A 21945-nucleotide genomic window follows, 5' to 3' on the forward strand; every position below is an offset into this window, starting at 1 on the left:
TTCTCTTTCTATTTGTTTGAGTTCTGTAGTTAATGTTTTGATTTTGTCCCTTTCTTCTTTTTTGATATGTGCATCTATTGCTATAAATTGTCTTGAGGCAATCTCTTGATATATAAAAGACACAGGTGAGCGCAGAGAAGAGGGGTACCTCATACCATCAAGACAGCAGTGCCGGGAGCAGAGTGCATCCTTTGGACGGGGTCACTGCGCTGAGAAGCTCCTAGTCTGGGGGAACACTGAAGAGAAGAAGGCTGACAGAGAGAAAAAGCCTTCCCCTGGAGCTAACACCCTGAATTTGGACTTTTAGCCTACATTAACTGTGAGGAAATAAACTTCTCTTCGTTAAAACCATCCGCTTGTGGTGTTTCTGTTACAGCAGCACTAGATGACTAAGACACTGCTGTTTTACAATCCATTACAATCTAGAAGTTAGCAGATGCCTTCCTGCATCTTGATATCTACTTAAACTTCAATAACCTTAACAATTCTATAAGCTACTGTGTGTGTTCAACCCAAATCTGTACAAACCATTATATATGCTTACAATTTTTATTGTCTCTTGGGTCTGAGATGCTGATTTCACTTGCCATTATACACTCCATTGATCTGAACTGAAATCTGAGCTCCATTTCCAATTTCGACAGAAAAAAAAAAATCACTCAAAGGAAGAATTTGTGATTTAATAGATTTTGGTAATTTACCAAAGGATCTGTAAAGCTTCAGTTCAAAAAAGAAGAGTACCTTCTATTTAACAGGATGTATCTTCTGAAGAAGACAGTTTATGTATATTGATTTGCTGAGGATGGGCAAATCTCAGGTAGAATGGAAACATGAAGGATCAAGAAAAGATAGGATATCACAAAAAAGAGCAGGCTGGAGTCTTTCTTACAACAAAATTCAGAGGTAGCCATTTGTTATGGATTGAACTGTTCCCCCAAAATATGTGTTGTAAATCCTAACCCCTATAATTTGTGGATGTTATCCCTTTTGGGAATAAGGCTTTCTTTGTTATGTCAATGAGGCCATATGAGTGTAGGGTGCATTTTAAAACACTTTCAAGTTATGAAAGATTAGGCACAGAGAAGCAAACAGAAATGGGGGAAGACAGATGCCATGCCACATGATGATCACCAAGGAGCCAAGGAACAGAAGCTGAAAAGAGACAAGAACCTTCTTCCAGACCCGACAGAGAGAGAAAGTCTTCTCTCAAAGCTGGCACTCTGAATTCGGACTTCTAGCCCCCGAAACTGTGAGAAATTAAAATTCTGCTTGTGAAAGTCACCCACTTGTGGTATTCCTGTTATAGCTACATTAGATAACTAAGACACCATCTTTCAGGTTCTAGACATTTGTTCCTGGAAAAGAGGCAGATTGTGATGACTACTAAGATATGTTTACTCCATGCCTTGTGTTATTCAGTTTACTTTTTGTCCTTGGAACACTACTATGACATTATTCAAGCTTTAATAAGTGCCTCATAACCTCCCTGGTGACTGATCAACTACTACTATATCAATTACAACATTGGGTACACAGAAGTATTGGGAATTAAAATAGAGCTGTTTTTAAAGAGAGTGGTCTGGGTGAAAATGTATGGAGAATTATAAGTAATTAAAAGCATGGTAAATGATGAACAGGGCTTTTAATTAGAACAGAAAAACTGCAATAAGTAGTTTGGATTTGTATCTTAATTTATATTATTTAGGTATGCGTATTCACCCATGTATACCATACAAATAGTCTGTGCTAAATATATAATTTAAAATTTAACCATGGCCTTGAAACAGTTAATGATGGATAAATGCAAAATACAGTTAGAGAGCCTGCTTTGACCCCAAGTTTCATGAGTGATTGCATGCAAGAAGCTGCCATATTCAAAATGAGGTCACCAAAAGAAAAAAAGGACGTCTTTCAAGTTTTAAATGAACAGAATAAATTAATCAAGATGCTTTACAGTAAAGACCACTAAATTTCAATATTCACCTAGAAAGCTGAAATATCTACCAGGCAGTTTTGAAATTTTACTCTGCCCAAGACTGCCTTTATATATGATAACATCAGATTGGTCTATTTTTGTAAGTAACCACAGGCTATGCTTGCTTTAAAGAAAATGTAGATAAGGCTAGAAATATAAAGTATTTGAGTCTGTTTATTTTAAGAGGGTTGGCCTACCTGTTCCATCCTCTGATACTTTGATTTCAGAGATAATTTGGTCATCTGTAGAATTTTCTGCTGGTATACAAGACATGGTTAAATGTCTTTGGTGTGTTGATTTTAGATAGAAACAAGTCTGGCCTAATCCAGATCTTCTTTATCAAGTAGGAGTAATCTAAATAGGTGTCATATATTAGGGCTACAAAATTGTTGGGGAGTGTGTTACCTGCTCCATCTTTGGCAATCAGATTTTAGGGAAAAATGTTAACGTGTAGTATTTTGCTGCTTGGTATCAGCTAAGCAAAGCTTCTTGAGATGTGTGAGTTGTCCAAAGCTATTGCTGTTGATGTATCAATCATGGGTTGGTGAAACTATTACAAACTAGTACCTGTGGCCTCGAAGACATTGATGCTTCACTGGTAAAATTCTAACCTTCCATGAAGGAGACCTGGGTTTGATTCCAGGTCAATGTAGCTTAGGCACAACCACCACTTTTCTGTCAGTGGTGATTTGTGTGTTGCTATGATGCTGAACAAGTTTCTGCTGATCCAGACTAAGAAGAAAGACTTGGAAATCTCCTTCAGAATATCACCCAATAAAAACTCCCTGGATCATAATAGTCTAATTCTAAACCAATCGTGGGGATGGTGCAGGACTGGGCAGCATTTGTTGCATGATATCACCATGAATTGGGGGCTGACTGGATGGCATTTAACAACAACAACATCCATGTCCTCAAAGCTGGCATATAATTAACCAATTTTCATTCCCAAAAGTAATATTGTTTTGTAAAATGACTATTGTCTCAGATTCACAGATTGCTGGGTGAAATCCTAGAAGCTGCTACTGAGTACAGGGACTACAAGGCTCTGACAATTAAGATTTTGTGTCAACTTGGCTGGGCCATGATTCTGAGTGTTTTGGCAGTCATATAATGTTGTGATCACTTCCACGTTGAGATTTGTTATGTCATCACCCTCACAATGAGATCTGCTATGAGTAGCCAAAAAAGTTGAAAGGGAGTTTCTTTGGGTGTGTGTCCTGAATCAAATATAAGCGGACATTCTGGCAAGGCTTGTGGCTTTTGCTCACTCTGTATCCTGCAGCTGGCTCCTGTTCCTCTGACTTCCAGTTCTTGGGACTTGAGCTAGCAGCTTACCTGTGATCTCGCCTGCCAATTTTGGATTCATTGATCTTAGCAGCCTGCGAGCAAAACCTCTGCTCTCTTACCTGTCGATCTTGGGTTTGCCAGCCCCTGCAGCTATGTGAATCAAAAGAAACCTCTATCCTGACCCACAGACTTGGGACATTCCAGCTTCTACAACTGCGTAAGCCATTTCCTTGATATCAATCTCTCTCTATATATATTTATATGCTTTACTTGTTTTGCTTCTCTAGGGAACCCAGACCAAGAAAAAGGCATAGATGGGTTTTCATGAGTACTTACATCAAGTCAGAAAGGCTTCATGTTTCAAGTTCCATAGCTACTTCTTTATGTTCTCTTCCACATGTGATTTTTGTCATTCATGACTCAGAATAAAGGTAACTTTTTTCGGTGTGAAATACTCCCTAAATAATCCCAGTCAGAATTCATTAACCCCGTTCCTATAATTCAGTCTTTATATAGCATGAGTTTTTACTGTCACAACAGCTCTTACCACATTCATACTGATATAATTGTTTGATATATTATCCTCATTTTCCTTTCCCATTAGGCATCTAAAAGGAATTTAATAAACAATTAACAACATCAACAAACTGTTAGCTTCCAGGTTCCGGCAATATTACAATTTGATTTCAAAGTGCTTGTAATTTAAAAGGGTCAATTATTTGTTTTATACATGGGACACAACTGAAAATGAAATTAAACAGATTTAACACAATTGGATACTATGATTTCTCCAGGATTACATATTTAGTGTATTCTACTTTAAAAATCCCAATAATGTTCCCAGTTATTTGACTATATGGCTTGCTCTTGCTATAAGCAATCTTTGGCTTTGGATATATATGATAAACTCTTTATAAATATAGTCAGTACTCATTCAATAATTTTTAAAGAAGAATAACAGTTCACTGAAAGGAATATCTTGTACATAAGTCATATAGATTTCTTTGCAGGCATGTATCCTATAATCTGATTAATTATCTATATTTAGACTATAGGGATAATTCAGGCTTAACCTAACAAAACTAAAAAAAAAAAAAAATACTCCCAAACATTATGTAATTTACATTTACATAACTTTCAGTAAGTGAACATAACGTGGTGATTTTATAGGTTGGGAATTAAGAAAGCATGCTTGCAGATCACCCTGTGCTGCTGCTGTGAGCACACTGTGGTATTGGTCATGTTTGCTCTGTTAGAGTGAGAAGCCCTGTTAATGATCCCAGGGTACAAGAAAATAGCACATTTAAAGTCATTTTTAGACCATATAAAACTACCAGGTAGGCAAACAGAGGAATACAATATATCTAAAAATATTATAGGCATTGAAAGTAAAAAAGAAATGCAATAAAAAGGAATTTCAATATGGTAAAATGCAAAGTAATACAGCTGTGAAAAGAAGTCATTTAATCAATGAAATCTGGAACATTGATTCTGACGGTGATGATGAATAGCAAATTCACAAAGAGTTTACAATGTTATATGCAATGTTATTGGAGGTTGCATATAATACTACTATTTTTGAAAAGAATCAAGTGAGTTATAGCCATTATATCATTAACCTCTAAATATCATTGTGGGATAAATATAAAATGTTAGTATGTTAAACTGAGAGACGATAAGTGACTCACCTATGCCTGTAGACATGAAATACCCAGAAGCCTAAGAGCTTGCTCCCCTTTGATGTAAACTAATACTTCATAATAGTTTTCAATATAGGATATGAGTTGTGGGTTGAATTAAGTTCCCAAACAATATGTGTTCTAAATCCTAACATCTATGCCTGTGATTATAATCCTTCTTGAGAATAGGTCATCTTTGTTATGTTAATGAGATAAAATGAGTGTGGAATCCCTCTTAAATCAATCTCTTTTAAAATATAAAAGAGAATAAGTAAGCAAGTAAAAGAAGCAGAAATTGTAGAAGATTGATGCCAAGACACATGTAGGTTTCCCAGGAGCAGAAGCTCAGACGAGACAAGGATCTTCCTCCAGATCCCACAGAGAAAGAAAGCCTTCACCTAGAACCAGCAACCTGAATAAGAACTTCTAGCCTCCTAAACTGTGAGAAAATAAATTTCTGTTTGTTAAAGCCATACACTTTTGGTATTTCTGTTATAAAAGCACTAGATAAATAACACAAGATACAAATACAGTATTAGGTTTTCACAGTGTCATTCAAATTTGAAGATCCTTAAGAAAATATTAACATCTTTTGCTAATGAAGTGACACTAATGACACCCAAGACCAAAGATGAGGAAATTGAAGATTTTTACCAACTTCCACAGTTTGAAATTGATGGAACATGCAATCAGGATGCATTGATAATTACTAGTGATTGGAATGCAAAAGTTGGAAACAAAGAAAGATCAGTAGTTGGAAAATATGGCCTTGGTGATAGAAATGAAGCCAGAGATGGCATGACAGAATTTTGCAAGACGAATGACTTCTTAATTGCAAATACCTTTTTTCACCAACACAAGCAACGACTTTACACATGGACCTCTCCAGATGGAATACACAGGAATCAAATCAACTGCATCTATGGAAAGAGACGATGGAAAAGCTCAATATCATCAGTCAGAACAAGACCAGGGGTTGACTGTGGAACAGACCAACAATTGCTCATACGGAAGTTCAAATTGAAACTGAAGAAAATTAAAACAAGTCCATGAGAGCCAAAGTATGACCCTGAGTATATCCCACCTGAATTTAGAGATCATCTCAAGAATATATTTGAAGTACTGAACACTAATGACCAAAGACCAGACGAGTTGTGGAATGACATCAAGGATATCATATATGAAAAAAACAAGAGGTCATAAAAAATACAGGAAAGAAAGAAAAGACCCAAATGTATGTCAGAAGAAACTATGAAACTTGCTCTTAAAAGTCATGTAGCTAAAGCTAAAGGAAGAAATGACAAAATAAAAGAACTGAACAGAAGATTTCAAACAGTGGCTCGAGAAGACAAAGTAAAGTATTATAATGACGTGTACAAAGACCTGGAGATAGACAACCAAAAGGGAAGAACATGCTCAACATTTCTCTAGCTGAAAGAGCTGAAGAAAGAATTCAAGCCTGGAGTTGCAATATTGAAAGATTCTGTGCAGAAAATATTAAACGAAGCAGAAAGCATCAAAGAAGATGGAAGGAATACACGTAGTCACTATAGTAAAAAGAATTGGTTGACATTCAACCATTTCAGGAGGTAGGATATGATTAGGAACTGATGGTACTGAAGGAAGAAGTCCAAGCTCTCTGAAGGTATTGGAGAAAAACAAGACTCTAGGAATTGACGGAATACCAATTGAGATGTTTCAAGAAACAGATGCAGAGCTGGATTGCTCACTCATCTATGCCAAGAAATTTGGAAAACAGCTACCTGGCCAACCGACTGGAAGAGATCCATATTTATGCCTATTCCTAAGAAAGGTGATTCAACCAAATGCAGAAATTATCATACAATATCATTAATATCACAGGTAAGTAAAATTTTGCTGAAGATCATTCAAAAGTGGTTGCAGCAGTACATCAACAGGGAACTGACAAAATCAAGCAAGATTCAGAAGAGGACATGAAACCAAGGATATCATTTGAAGTTAGATGGATCCTGGCTGGAAACAGAATACAAGAAACATGTTTACCCGTGTTTTATTTACTATACAAAGGCATTCGACTGTGTGGGTCATAACAAATTATGGATAACATTTCGAAGAATGGAACTTTCAGAATCCTTCATTTTGCTCATGAGGAACCTGTACATAGATCAAAAGGCAGTCATCCAAATAGAAAAAGGGGATGCTGCATGGTTGAAAGTCAGGGAAGGTGTGTGTCAGGGCTGTATCCTTTCACCATACTAATTCAATCTGTATGTTGAGCAAATAATCCAAGAAGCAGGGCTATATGAAGAAGAACAGGCATTAGCATTAGGTAAAGACTCGTTAACAACCTGCAATACACAGATAACACAACATTGCTTGCTTAAAGTGAAGAGGACTTGAAACACTTACTGCTGAAGATCAAAGACTGCAGCCTTCAGTATAGATAATACCTCAACATAAAGAAAACAAAAATCTTCACGACTGGACCAGTAAGCAACATCATGATAAATGAAGAAAAGATTAAAGTTGTCAAGGGTTTCATTTTACTTGGATCAACAGTCAACATCCATGGAAGAAGCAGTAAAGAAATCAAACTATGTATTGCATTGGGCAAATCTGCTACAAAAGATATCACCTTGAGGACTAAGCTGTGCCTGACCATGATATTTTCAATGGTTTCATATGCATGAAAAAGCTGGACAATGGATAAGGAAACCGAAGAAGAATTAACACTTTTGAATTATGATGCTGGGGAAGAATATTGAATATATCATGGCTGCCAAAATAACAAACAAATCAGTTTTGGAAGAAGTACAGCCAGAATGTGCCTTAGAAGCAAGGATGGTGAGATTTCATCTCACATACTTTGAACATGTTACCAGGAAGGATCAGTCCCTGGAAATGGACATCATGCTTGGTAAAGTAGAGGGTCAGCACAAAAGAGGATGACCCTCAACAAGATTGAAGGACACAGTGGCTGCAACAATGGGCTCAAGCATAAAAATGAATCTGTGAATGGCATCGGAACAGACAGTGTTTTGTACTGTTATGCATACGGTTCCTATGAGTTGGAACCATCTTGATGGCACCTAACAAAAAACAGCATCTACCTATGTATCTCTATCTAAAGTCAAAATAAATATATATATATATATAAAGGGGATGAAAAGTAAATATCATTTTTCTTAAAGTAATTAAAAGCATGTTTTATGTATGGCTGTTGTTGATGTTGTTAGGTGTGTTCCAGTCGATTTCAGCTCATAGGGGCTGTCTTAGTCATCTAGTGCTGCTATAACAGAAATACCACAAGTGGATAGCTTTAACAAAGAGAAGTTTATTCTCTCACTGTCCAGTAGGCTAGAAGTCCAAACTCAGGGTTCTGGCTTCAGGGGAAGGCTTTTTCTCTGTCGGCTCTGGAGGAAGGTACTTGTCATCGTTCTTCCCTTGGTCTGGGAGCATCTCAGCACAGGAATCTCAAGTCCAAAGGACTCATTCTGCTCCTGGGCACTGCTTTCTTAGTGATATGCGGTTCTCCTTGTCTCTCTGCTTGCTTCTGTCTTTTATATCTCAAAAGAGATTGGCTTAAGACACTCTCTAATCTTATAGATCTCATCAATATAACTGCCACTAATCCATCTTATTACATCATAGTGATAAGATTTACAACACATAGGGAATCACATCAGATGACAAAATGGTAGACAATCATACAATACTAGGAATCATGGCCTAGCCAAGTTGATAGATATTTTTGGGGGGCACAGTTCAATCCCTGACATTCCACCCTTTGTCCCCCCAAAATTGATGCCCTTGCCAAATGTGAAACATATTCACCCCATCATATTATAGCAAAAGTCTTAATTCAATTTCAAGTAAAAAATCCAAAAGTTCTCTTCATCTGTGAAATCTAGAAGACAAGTTATCTGCTTCTAAAGTACAATGCAGAATAAGCACAAGCTAGACATTTCCACTAGAAGTGGGAGAAATCAGAGGGAAAGAATGCATAACAGACATCAAGCAAGTCAGCAGAACACATTACTTTAGCCCTTAAGACTTGAAAATAATCCTCTGTTCTCTTAGACCATTTACACAATAGCCCTGCCTTCCAGACTCTAGGTATTGGCCACACTGTCCAGGTTCTGAGTGGAGGCCCCTCGGTCCTGGGCTTCAGCTCTGCCTTCCAGGTCCACTGGGACAGCAACTCTGCTCCCTCGGCTTTAGGTGCAGCATTTTCCCAGTCCATCTGAGTGGCGACTCCACTCTTAGAACTACCAGAGGCCATGACTCCACCCTTAGAACTACCAGAGGCCATGACTCCACCCTTTGAAACCCCTAGGGGTCGAGGCCGTACCTTTTGAGATTGAGGCAGCTTGACTTCCTGTGTTCCTTGTCTTTTCAGATTGAGCTTCCTGGTTCCTTGGCCTCTGGGCCCTCAGACCTCATGCCTGCATCTGCCTTGTTGAGGCAAGTGTTTCAAAGCTCTGCAGCTCCACCGATAAGTGCTTGGAGGCACCCCACTCTAGCAGTAAACTCTGGCCGAAAAGCACTCAGCTCTCTTGCTTCTTAGGTCAGCAAGCCTAACTCCACCGATCAGTGCCCAGAGGCACCCTACTCTGCTAGGAAGCCTCCTGTGCAAAGGCACTCAGCTCTCTCGCTCTGGGTTGGCTCCAGCACCGTGTCACGCTGGTCTCCTGGTTCTGCTGCGCCAATACTCTGCTGATGCTTGTCCTCTGCTGCTGCCAGTCCTCTGCTGCTGCTGATACTCTGTTGCTATAGGTCCTCTTTCCATTCAAAGTTTCAATACTGCTTCCACATTTTAGGTACCTGTTAGAGCAGCACCTCTCCCTTGGTACCAAATTCTGCTTTGGTCGTCTAATGCTGCTATAACATAAATATCTCAAGTGGGTGTCTTTAACAAAGAGGAGTTTATTCTCTCACAGACCACTAGGCTAGAAGTCTGAATTCAGTGTGCTGGCTTCAGGGAAGGCTTTCTCTCTCTGTCGGCTCTGGAGGAAAGTCTTTGTCATCAGTCTTCCCTTGGCCTGGGAGCATCTCAGCACAGGAATCTCAAGTCCAAAGGACTCATTCTGCTCCCAGGCACTGCTTTCTTGGTGATATGAGGTTCTCCCTGTCTCTCTGCTTGCTTCTGTCTTTTATATCTCAAAAGAGATTGGCTTAAGACATGGTCTAATCTTGTAGATCTCATCAATATAACTGCTGCTAATCCATCTTATTACATCATATTAGGATTTACAACACATAGGAAAATCACATCAGATGACAAAATGGTAGACAATCATACAATACTAGGAATCATGGGCTAGCCAAGTTGATAGATATTTTTGGGGGGCACAATTCAATCCATGACAGGGACACTAGGTAAAACCCAATGAAACACTGCCTGGTCCTGTGTCATTTTCACAATCCTGGCTGTGCTTGCGAACATCATTGCAGCCACTGTGTCAATCCATCTCAGTAAGGGTCTTCCTTTCTTTTACTGATCATTTACCAAGTATGATGACATTCTCCAGGGACAGGTCCTTCCTAATAACATGTCCAAAGTGCATGACATAAAGTCTCGCCATCCTTGCTTTTAAGGAGCATTCTAGCTGTACTTCTTCAAAAAGAGACTTGTTCATTCTTCTCACAGTCCATTGTATATTCAATACTTTTTGCCAACATCATAATTCAAATGCATCAGTTCTTCTTTGGTTGTCCTTATTCATTCTCCAGATTTCTCATGCATATAAGGCGATTGAAAATATCATGGCTTCGGTCAGGTACACCTTGGTACTCAAAGTCATATCTTTGCTTTTTAACACTTTAAAGAGGTCTTTTGCAGTAGATTTGTCCAATGCAATATGCCCTTTAATTTCTTGACTACACCATCTGTGCGTGTTGAGTGTGGATCCAAGTAAAATGAAATCCTTGACAATGTCAGTCTTTTCTCCGTTTATCATGCTGTTGCTTATTAGTTCAGTTATGAGGATTTATGTTTTCTTTATATTGAGATGCAATTCATACTGATGGCTATAGTCTTTGATCTTTATCAGTAAGTGCTTTAAGTCGTCTTCACTTTTGCAAGCAAGATTGTGTCATCTGTTTAGTGCAGGTTGTTAAAAAGTCTTTCCTCCAATCCTGATACTGCATTCTTCTTCATATAGTTCAGCTTCTGAGATTATTTGCTCAGCATATAGTTTGAGTAAATACGGTGAAAGGATACAATCCTGGTGAACATCATTTCTGATATTAAGCAAAATGGTATTCGCTTCTTCCCTTCTAATCACTGCTACTTGGTCTATGTACAGGTTCTGCATGAGCACAATTAAGTGTTCTGGAATTCCCATTCTTCACAATGTTATCCATAATTTGTTATTATCCACATAGTCAAATGCCTTTGCATAGCCAATAAAACACAGGTAAATATCTTTCAGTTATTCTCTGCTTTCAGCCAAGATTTATCTAACATCATAATGATATGCCTCCTTCCATGTCCTCTTTGGAATCTGGGTAAAGCTTCTAGCAGTTCCCTGTCGATGTACTGCTACAATTGCTTTTGAATAATCTTCAGCAAAATTTTACTTGTGTGTGACATTAATGTTACTGTTTGATAACTTACACATTCTGTTGGATCACCTTTTTTTGGAATGGAACAAATATGGATCTCTTCTAGTTGGCTGGCCAGGAAGCTGTCTTCCAAATTTCCTGGCGTAGACGAGGGACCACCTCGAGGGCTGCATTTGTTTGTTGAAACTTCTCAATTGATATTTCATCAACTCCTGGAGACTTGTTTTTCAGCAATGCCTTCAGTGTAGATTGGTCTTCTTCCTTTAGTACCTTCGGTTGTTGATCATATTGTACCCCCTGAAACGATTGAATGTCTACCAGTTTTTTTCTTGTACAGTGACTCTGTGTATTCCTTCCATCTTCTTTTGATGCTTCCTGCATCTTTTATATTTCCCTCTTATCATCCTTCGATACTGCAACTTGAGTCTTGAATTTTTTTTTTTGTTTTTTTTTCAGTTCTTTCAGCTTGAGAAATGCCAAGCATGTTCTTCCTTTTTGGTTTTCTAACTCCAGGTCTTTGCACACGTCATTATGATACTTAACTTTGTCTTCTCGAGCTGCCCTTTGAAATCTTCTGTTCAGCTCTTTTACTTCATCATTTCTTCCATTCCATTTAGCTACTTGACGTTCAAGAGCAAGTTTTAGAGTCTCTTCTGACATCCGTTTTTGTCTTTTCGTGTGTGAGGTCCATGATATCTGGTCTTCTGTCATTAGCATTCAGTGTGTCAAATCTATTCCTGAAATAGTCTCTAAATTCAGGTGGAATATACTCAAGGTCATATTTTGGCTCCCTTGGACTTACTCTAATTTTCTTGAGCTTCAGTTTGAACTTGCATATGAGCAATTGAAGGTCTGTTCCACAGTTGGCCCCGCCTTTGTTCTGACTGGTGATACTGAGTTTCTCCATTGTCTCTTTTCACAGATATACTTGATTTGATTTCTGTGTGTTCCAGCTGGGGAGGTCCATGTTTATAGTTGTCATCTATGTTGTTGAAAAAAGGTTTTAGAAATGAAGAAGTTGTTGATCTTGCAAAATTCTATCATGAGATCTGGGGGTTCTTTCTATCACCAAGCCCATATTTTTCATCTACAGATCTTTCTTCATTGTTTCCAACTTTTGCATTCCAACTACATGTAATTATCAATACATCTTGATTGCTTGTTTGATCAATTTCAGACTGCAGTGGTTGTTGTTGTTAGATGCCGTTGAGTCCATTCTGACTCATAGGGATCCTATGCACAACAGAATAAAACACTGCCCGGTCCTGCACCATCCTCACAATCCTTGTTATGCCTGAGCCCATTGTTGCAGCCACTGTGTCAATCCATCTCATTGAGGGTTTTCCTCTTTTTCGTTGACACTCTACTTTACCAAGTGTGATGTCCTTCTCCAGGTACTGATGCCTCTTGATAACATGTCCAAAGTATGTGAGATGTAATCTCTCCATCCTTGCTTCTAAAGATCATTCTGGTTGTACTTCTTCCAAGACAGATTTGTTCATTTTTTGACAGTCCATGGTATAGTCAATATTCTTCACCAACACCACAATTCAAAGGCGTTAATTCTTCTTTGGTCTTCCTTATTCATTGTACAGCTTTCGCATGCATATGGGGCAATTGAAAAGACCATGGTTTGCCTTAGGTGCATCTTAGTTTTCAAGGTGACGTATTTCTTTTTCAACACTTTAAAGAAGTCTTTTGCAGCAGATTTGCCCAATGCAATGCATCTTTTGATTTCTTGACTGCTGCTTCCATGAATGTTGGTGGATCCAAGTAAAATTAAATCCTTGAAAACTTCAATCTTTTCTCTATTTATAATGATGTAGCTTACTGGTCCATTTGTGAGTATTTGTGTTTTCTTTATGTTAATGTGCAATCCATACAGAAGGTTGTGGTCTTTGACCTTCTTCAGTAAGTGCTTCAAGTCTTCTTCACTTTCAGCAAGCAAAGTTGTATCATCTACATGTCACAGGTTGTTAATGAGTCTTCCTCCAATACTGATGCCCTGTTCTTCTTCATATAGTCTAGCTTCTCTTATTTTTTGCCTAGCATACAAACTGAATAGATATAGTGAAAGGATACAACCCTGATTCACACCTTTCCTGACATTCAACCATGCAGCATCCCCTTGTTCTTTTGGAATGACTGCCTCTTGATCTATGTACAGGTTCCTCATGAGCACAATTAAATGTTCTAGAATTCTCATTCTTTGCAATGTTACCCACGATTTGTTATGATCCACATAATTGAATGCCTTTGCATAGCCAATAAAACACCGGTAAACATGTTTCTGGTATTCTCTGCTTTCAGCCAGGATCCATCTGACATCAGCAGCAGTATCTCTGGTTACATGTCCTCTTCTGAATCCAGCTTTATTCTGGCAGTTCTCTGCTGATGTACTGCTGCAACTACTTTTGAATGATCTTCAGCAAAATTTTACTTGCCTGTGATATTAATGATATTATTTGATAATTTCTGCATTTGGTTGGATCACCTTTCTTGGGAATATGCATAAATATGGATCTCTTCCAGTGGGTTGGCCAGGTAGCTGTCCCCCAAATTGCTTGGCATAGACGAGTGAGCACTTCCAGCTCTGCATCTCTTTCTTGATACTTCTTAATTGGTATTCCGTCAATTCCTGGAACCTTATTTTTCCCCAAAGCCTTCAGTGCAGCTTGGACTTCTTCATTCAGTACCATTGGTTTCAGATCATATGCTACCTCCTGAACGTCGACCAATTCTTTTTGGTAAGGTGACTGTGTATAATTTCCATCTTCTTTTGATGCTTCCTGAGTCTTTTAATATTTTCCTTGTAGAATCCTTCAATATTACAACTCGAGGCTTGACATATTCCTTCAGTTCTTTCAGTACTAGAAATACCGAGCATGTTCTTTCCTTTTGTTTTTCTAACTCTAGGTCTTTGCACATGTCATTATAATAGTTTGTATATTACAATACTTTATATTTTATAATACTTCTTGAGCTGCCCTTTGAAACCTTCTCTTCAGTTCTTTTCATTATTTCTTCCTTTCGCTTTAGCTACTCAAATTTCAAGAGTACGTTTCAGTGTTTATTCTGACATCCATTTGGGTCTTTTCTTTCTTTTCTGTCTTTTTAATGACCTCTTGCTCTCTTCTTGTATGATGTCCTTGATGTCATTCCACAACTCGTCTGGCCTTCGGTCATTAGTGTTCAACTCATCAAATCTGTTCTTGAGATGGTCTCTAAATTCAGGTGGGTTATACTCAAGGTCGTACTTTGGCTCTCGCGGACTTGTTCTAATTTTCTTCAGTTTCAACTTGAACTTGCATATGAGCAATTGATGGTCTTTTCTACAGTTGGCTCCTAGTCTTGTTGTAACTGATGATACTGAGATTTTCCATAATATTTTCCACAGGTGTAGTTGATTTGATTCTTGTGTGTTCCATCTGGAGAGGTCCACGTGTAGAGTTGCCATATATATTGGTGAACAAAGGTACTTGCAATGAAAAAGTCGTTGGTCTTGCAAAATTGTATAATGTGATCTCTGGCATGGTTTCTATCACTAAGGCCATATTTTCCAACTACTGAACCTTCTTCTTTGTTTCCAACTTTAGAATTCCAATCACCAGTAATTGTCAATGCATCCTGATGGCATGTTCAATCAATTTCAGGCTGCAGAAGTTGGTAAAAATCTTCATCTTCTTCATCTTTGGCCATAGTGGTTGGTGGGTAAATTTGAATAATAGTCACATTAACTGGTCTTCCTTGTAGGTGTATGGATGTTGTGCTGTGACTGACAGTGTTGTACTTCAGATAGATCTTGAAATGTTCTATTTGCCGATGAATGTATGCTGATCCTCTTCAAGTTGTCATTCCTAGCATAGTAGACAATATGATTGTCTGATGCAAAATGTCCAAAACAAGTCCATTTCAGCTCACAAATGCCTAGGATATTGATGTTTATCAGTTCCATTTCATTTCTGATGATTTCCAATTTTCCTAGATTCATACTTCGCACATTCACATTCCAATTTATTAATGGATATTTGCAGGTGTTTCTTCTCATTTTGAGTCATACTACGTCAGCAAATGAAGGTCCTGAAAGCTTGACTCCATCCACGTCATTAAGGTCAACTGTACTTTGAGGAGGCAGCTCTTCCCCAGTCATCTTTTGAGTGCCTTCTGACCTGAGAGGCTCATCTCTCGGCACTATATCAGACACTGTTCTGCTGCTCTTCATAAGGTTTACACTGGCTGATCCCTTTCAGAGTTAGACCGCCAGCTCCTTCTTCCAAGTCTGTCTTAGTCTGGAAGCTCTCTTGAAAGCTGTCTGCCGTGAGTGACCCTGCTTATATTTGAATACCAATAGCAGAGCTTCCAGCATCACAGCAATTCATAAGCCCCTACAGTACAACAAACTGACAGAAGCGTGGGGGTCAACTGCAGAGGTTGGTAAAAATCTTCAGTTTTCTCATCTTTGGCATTAGTTGTTGGTGGGCAAACTTGAATAATAGTCATATTAACTTGTCTTCCTTGTAGGTGTATGAGTATTATCTTATCACTGATAGCGTTGTACCTCAGGAAAGATTTTGAAATGTTGACAATGAATGCGAACCATTCCTCTTCAGTTAGTCGTTCTCAGCATAGTAGAACATATGATTATCTGGTTCAGAACGACCAATATTAGCCCATTTTAGTTCACTAATTCCCAGGATATCAATGTTTATGTGATCCATTTCATTTTTGACTACTTCAAATTTTCCTAAATTCATACTTCATACATTCCACGTTCCAATTATTAATGGATTGTTGCAGCTTTTTCTTCTCATTTTGAGTCATGCAACATCAGCAAATGAAGGTCTCAAAAGCTTGACTCCATCCATGTCATTAAGGTAGTCTCTACTTTGAAAAGTCATCTCTTCCTCAGTTGTATTTTGAGTGCTTTCCAACCTGAGGGACTCTCCTGCACTATACCAGACATATTCCACCACTATTCATAAGGCTTTCATTGGTTAATTCTATTCAGAAGTAGATCACTAGGCCCTTCTTCCTTGTCTGTCTTAGTCTGGAAGCTCAACTGAGATCTGTCCCCCATAGGTAACCCTGCTGGTATTGGAAATACTGGTGTCATAACTCCAGCACCACAGCAACGTGCAAGCCACAAAGTACGACTGATAAATGGTTGAAGTATGTAGGGCTATATATTTTAAATATATTGCTGATAATGGGAGAGAACATGTGGGAATTCCAGAAGCCTATCCTAGAACACGTTTCTTGCTTCAATGCTATTTCTCACAGCACTCTGCTTGGTGATTTATAGCTCATATTCTAATGTTAAAATATAGATTTATTTGCTAAGTGTATTATTCTCTGAATTTGTTCGTTAGGCACACAGTTTTGTATTATATAACGTAGTATTTTCTTTTATTCATTATCTTTCCTTCACCTTGAATTTCTCTTTTTTTTCCCCATTGTATTGGGTGAATTTTTATAAAAATACTAAAAGACCTTTTGAGAACAAATGATATTATTTGAAAACACTAATAGATAAATTAATAAAATATAAATGAACATACGCCAATCCATGATTATGTACACAATGTATGTAGAAATTTCTTAGAAGCAAGGACAATATCTGATTTTCTCTTTACCATATGTTCAATGCATAGCACCATAGACGTGATCAATAAATGGTGTGGAATAAATGTGTAAATGTATGAATGAATACTTACATTTTTTATGTTTTTCTTTTTTTTTTTATTATTTTTTTCCAGATTTCCAATTTTCCCAAAATGCTTCATGGAAAAAATCAACTATTAACTAATCCATTTTTAATGTTTATTTATAATAGTCTTTTCTATGGTTTTTCAGGGTCATCTTGTCTATGTCGTTAATACATGTAACTATTTTGCATCAATAATATACTCTTTAATAATCAAATTTTGTATCCGCTGGTTAAGAAACAACCCTCAGTAACATCATTGTAATTTTTTTTCTGAATGACTTTTTAATTAAATGTGAAAAAAATACATGGTGATTTTAATTAAAACTGCCTCATATTATACATGAATTTGATAAAAACTGTCCACTTAAAAATATTCAGTCATGATTTTAGGACAAGTTCTGTCTCTTAGGTTTTCCAGATCTTTTGAAATGTCTCAGATTTTAATGAGTACAACACCAAATTTCAAATTATGTTTAGTTTTAGAAATACAATTTCTTGCTATATTGTCTGAGTAGTTATTTCTAAGTTTAAAAAAAGTTGGTAGTGGATAGATATCTCAAATCCAGCTATTTGGCGATTTTTTTCTTAGAGTGACAAGTTTGACTCACTCATAAATATGTAAGGCAAACATTCCAACATAGAACAGATAGATTGAGCAATCTATTTCCCCTCTATTTGTTTGTGGTACATCTTTAATATTTTTTAAAAAATTATTTTATCTTTTGTTACTGTTATTGAGAAAATACACAGCGTAACATGCCCCAATTCAAGTTTCTACATGTACAATTCAGTGACATTGATTACATTCTTCAAGTTGTACAAGAATTGGCACCTCTTTTTCCAAATTGTTTCCCCTCATTAACGTAAACTCTCTGACCTGTACGTTTCTTATCTAGTATTTTGAATCAGTATTGTCAATTTGATCCCATATAGATAATTCTTAAAAAAGCACAATGCTCAAGGCAGATATTCTGTACTAGTTAAGCTAAACTATTATTTGTTTTTAGGAAGACTTTAGGGAATATTTTTGGTTTAAGGTTTAAAGATTATCTCAGGGCAGTAGTTTCAGGAATTCGTCCAGCCTCCATGGCTCCAGAAAGACTAGATTCCATGAAAATGTGAAATTCTGTTCTGAACTTTTTCCCTTTTGATCAGGATCCTTCATAGAATCTTTGATCAAAACGTTCAGTAATGGTTGTCAGGCACCATCCAGTTTTTCTGTTCTCGTGGCATAGGAGGCAGTTGTTCATGGAGGCAGTTAACCACACATTTAATTTCCTCCTACTATTCATGATTTTTCTTCTTCCCCTATTGCTACAGGTGAATAGAGACCAATTGTTGTACTTTGGATGTCTGCTCGTAAGCTTTTTTTTTCCCCATACAAAAATTTCTACATACATTGTTATGTGACCCTAATTGAAGTCCCCATACTGTGACAGCACAATTCTTTCACCCCCGATGCCCCATGTCCATTCAGCCAGCTCCTAACCCTCTCTGCCTTCCCATCTCACCTCCGGACAGAAGCTGCTCCTTTAGTCTTTTGTATCTAAGAGCTAAGAGGCACACTCCTCACGAGTATCGCTTTATGTCCCACAGTCCAGTCCAATCCTTGTCTGAAGAGCTGGCCTAGGAAATTGTTTTAGTTCTGGGCTGATAGAGAATCCAGGGGTCATGAATTCTGGGGTTCCTCCAGTCTCAGTCAGACCATTAAGTCTGGTCTTCTTATTAGAATTAGAGTTCTGCACCCCACCTTTCTCCTGTTCCATCTGGGACTCTCTGTTGTGTTCCCTGTCAGGGTGGTCATTGGTGTAGCCAGGCACCATCTAGTTCTTCTGGTCTCAGGCTGATGAAGTCTCTGGGTTATGTGACCCTTTCTGTCTCTTGGGCTAATACTTTTCTTGTGTCTTTGGTGTTCTTCATTCTCCCTTACTCCGGGAGGTTGGGACCAATAGATGCATCTTAGATGGCCATTTGCAAGCTTTTAAGACCCCAGATGCTACTCACCACAGTAGGATGCAGAAGATTTTCTTAACAAGCTTTATTACGCCAATTGACCTAGATGTCCCCTGAAAGCATGGTCCCCTGACCCTTACCCCTGCTACTCTGTCCCTCAAAGTGTTTGATTGTATTCAGGAAACTTCTTAGCTTTGGTTTAGTCCAGTTGTGCTGACTTCCCCTGTAGTATGTGCTGTCTTTTCCTTCACCTAAGATAATTCTTATCTGCTGTCTAGTTAGAAATAACTCTCACCCTCCCTCCTTACCCTCGTAACCATCAAAGAATGTTTTCTTCTGTGTTTAAACCTTTTCTTGTGTTCTTATAATAGTGGTCTTATATAATATTTGTCCTTCTGTGACTGACTAAATTCACCCAGCATAATGACCTCCAGATTCCTCCATGTTATGTTTCAAGGCTTCACTGTTGTTCTTTAATGTTGTGTAGTATTCCATTGTGTGGATATACCATAATTTGTTTATCCATTCGTCCATTGATGGACACCTAGGTTGTTTTTGTCCTTTTGCTATTGTGAACAGTGCTGCAGTGAACATGGGTGTGCATATGTCTATTTGTGTGACGGCTCTTATTTCTCTAGAATATATTCCAAGGAGAAGGGTTGCTGGATCGTACGGTACTTCTATTACTAGCTTTTTAAGGAAGCACATAATTGATTTCCAAAGTGGTTGTACCATTTTATATTCCCACCAACAGTATATAAGTGTTCCAGTCTCTCCACAACCTCTCCAGCATTTATTATTTTGTGTTCTGGGGACTAATGCTAGCTTTGTTGAGGTGAGATGATATTTCATTACAGTTTTGATCTGCATTTCTCTAATGGCTAATGATCGTGAGCATTTCTTCATGTGTCTGTTAGCTGCCTGAATATCTTCTTTGGTGAAGTGTCAGTTCATATACTTTGCCCATTTAGTAATTGGGTTATTTGTTGTTCTGTTGTTGAGGTTTTACAGTATCTTGTAGATTTTAGAGATTAGATGCTGATCGGTTTTGTCATAGCCAAAATTATTTTCCCAGTCTGCAGGTTGTCTTTTGACCCTTTTGGTGAAGTCTTCTGATGAGTGTAAGTGTTTATTTTGAGGAGCTACCAGTTATCTAGTGTCTCTTGGTGCTTGTCTATTGTTACTTATGGTTCGTATTGTGTTTATGCCATGTATTAGGGCTCCTAGTGTCATCCCTGTTTTTTCTTCCATGATCTTCATCGTTTTTGATTTTATGTTCAAGTCGTTGATCCATTTTGAGCTAGTTTTTGTGCATGGTGTAAAGTATGGGTCTTGTTTCAGTTTTTTGCAGATGGATATCCAGTTATGCCAGCACCATTTGTTGAAGAGACCCCCAATTAACGGACTTTGGGCCTTTGTCAAATATCAGCTGCTCTTAGGTGTATGAATTTATGTCTGGATTCTCAATTCTGTTCCAATGGTCTATGTATCTGTTGTTGTACCGTACCAGGCTGTTTTGACCTTGGAGGCAGTATAATAGGTTCTAAAATCAGGTAGTGTGAGGCCTCCCACTTTGTTCTTCCTGAGTAACTCTGTATATATTCGGGGCTTCTTCCCTTTCCATATGAAGTTGGTGATTTGTTTCTCCATCTCATTAAAAAATGTCAGTGGAATTTGGATTGGGATTACATTGTACCTGTAGCTTGCTTTGAGTAGAATTGACATTTTCACTATGTTGAGTCTACCTATCCATGAGCAAGGTATGTTTTTCCACTTCTGCAGGTCTCTTTTGGTTTCTTATAGTAGAGTCTTGTAGTTTTCATTGTATACATTTTTACATTTCTGGTTAGATTTATTCCTAAGTATTTTATCTTCTTGGGGGCTATTGTAAATTGTATTGATTTGGTGGTTTCCTCTTCTAGGTTTTCTTTGTTGGTGTAAAGGAATCCAACTGATTTTTGTATGTTTATCTTGTATCCCGAAACTTTGCTGAAATCTATTCGTTCCAGTAGTTTTCTTGTGGATTCGTTGGGGTTTTCTGTGTATAAGATCATATCATCTGCAAACAGAGATACTTTGACTTCTTCCCTACCAATTTGGATGCTGTTTATTTCTTTTTCTAGAGTAATTGCTCTGGCTATGACCTCCAGCACAAGGTTGAATAAGAGTGGTGATAAAGGACATCCTCATCTGGTTCCCGATCTCAAGGGGAATCCTTTCAAATTCTCTCCATTTAGAATGATGTTGGCTGTTGGCTTTGTATAAATGCCCCTATTATATTGAGGAATTTCTCTTCTATTCTCCTTTTGTTGAGAGTTTTTATCATGAATGGGTGTTGGACTTTGTCAAATGCCTTTTCTGCATCAGTTGAGATGATCATGTGATTCTTGTCTTTTGTTTTGTTTATGTGATGGATTACATTGATTCTTTTTCTAATGTTGAATCATCCCTGCATACCTGGTATAAATCCCACTCGATCATGGTGAATTATTTTTTTGTTATGTTGCTGAATTCTATTGGCTAGAATTTAGTTGAGGATTTTTGCATCAATGTTCATGAGGGATATTGGTCTGTAATTTTGTTTTTTGGGGTGTCTTTACCTGGTTTTGGTATCAGGGTTGTGCTAGCTTCATAGAATGAGTTTGGGAGTATTCCATCTTTTTCTATGCTCTCAAATACCTTTAGTAGTAGTGGTGTTAACTTTTGTCTGAAAGTTTGGTAGAATTCTCCAGTGAAGCCACCCAGGCCCAGGCTTTTTTTTTGTTGGGAGTTTTTTAATTACCTTTTCAATC

Source organism: Trichechus manatus, unplaced genomic scaffold (genome assembly GCF_000243295.1).
Source record: "Trichechus manatus latirostris isolate Lorelei unplaced genomic scaffold, TriManLat1.0 scaffold00124, whole genome shotgun sequence".
Classification (NCBI taxonomy): domain Eukaryota; kingdom Metazoa; phylum Chordata; class Mammalia; order Sirenia; family Trichechidae; genus Trichechus; species Trichechus manatus.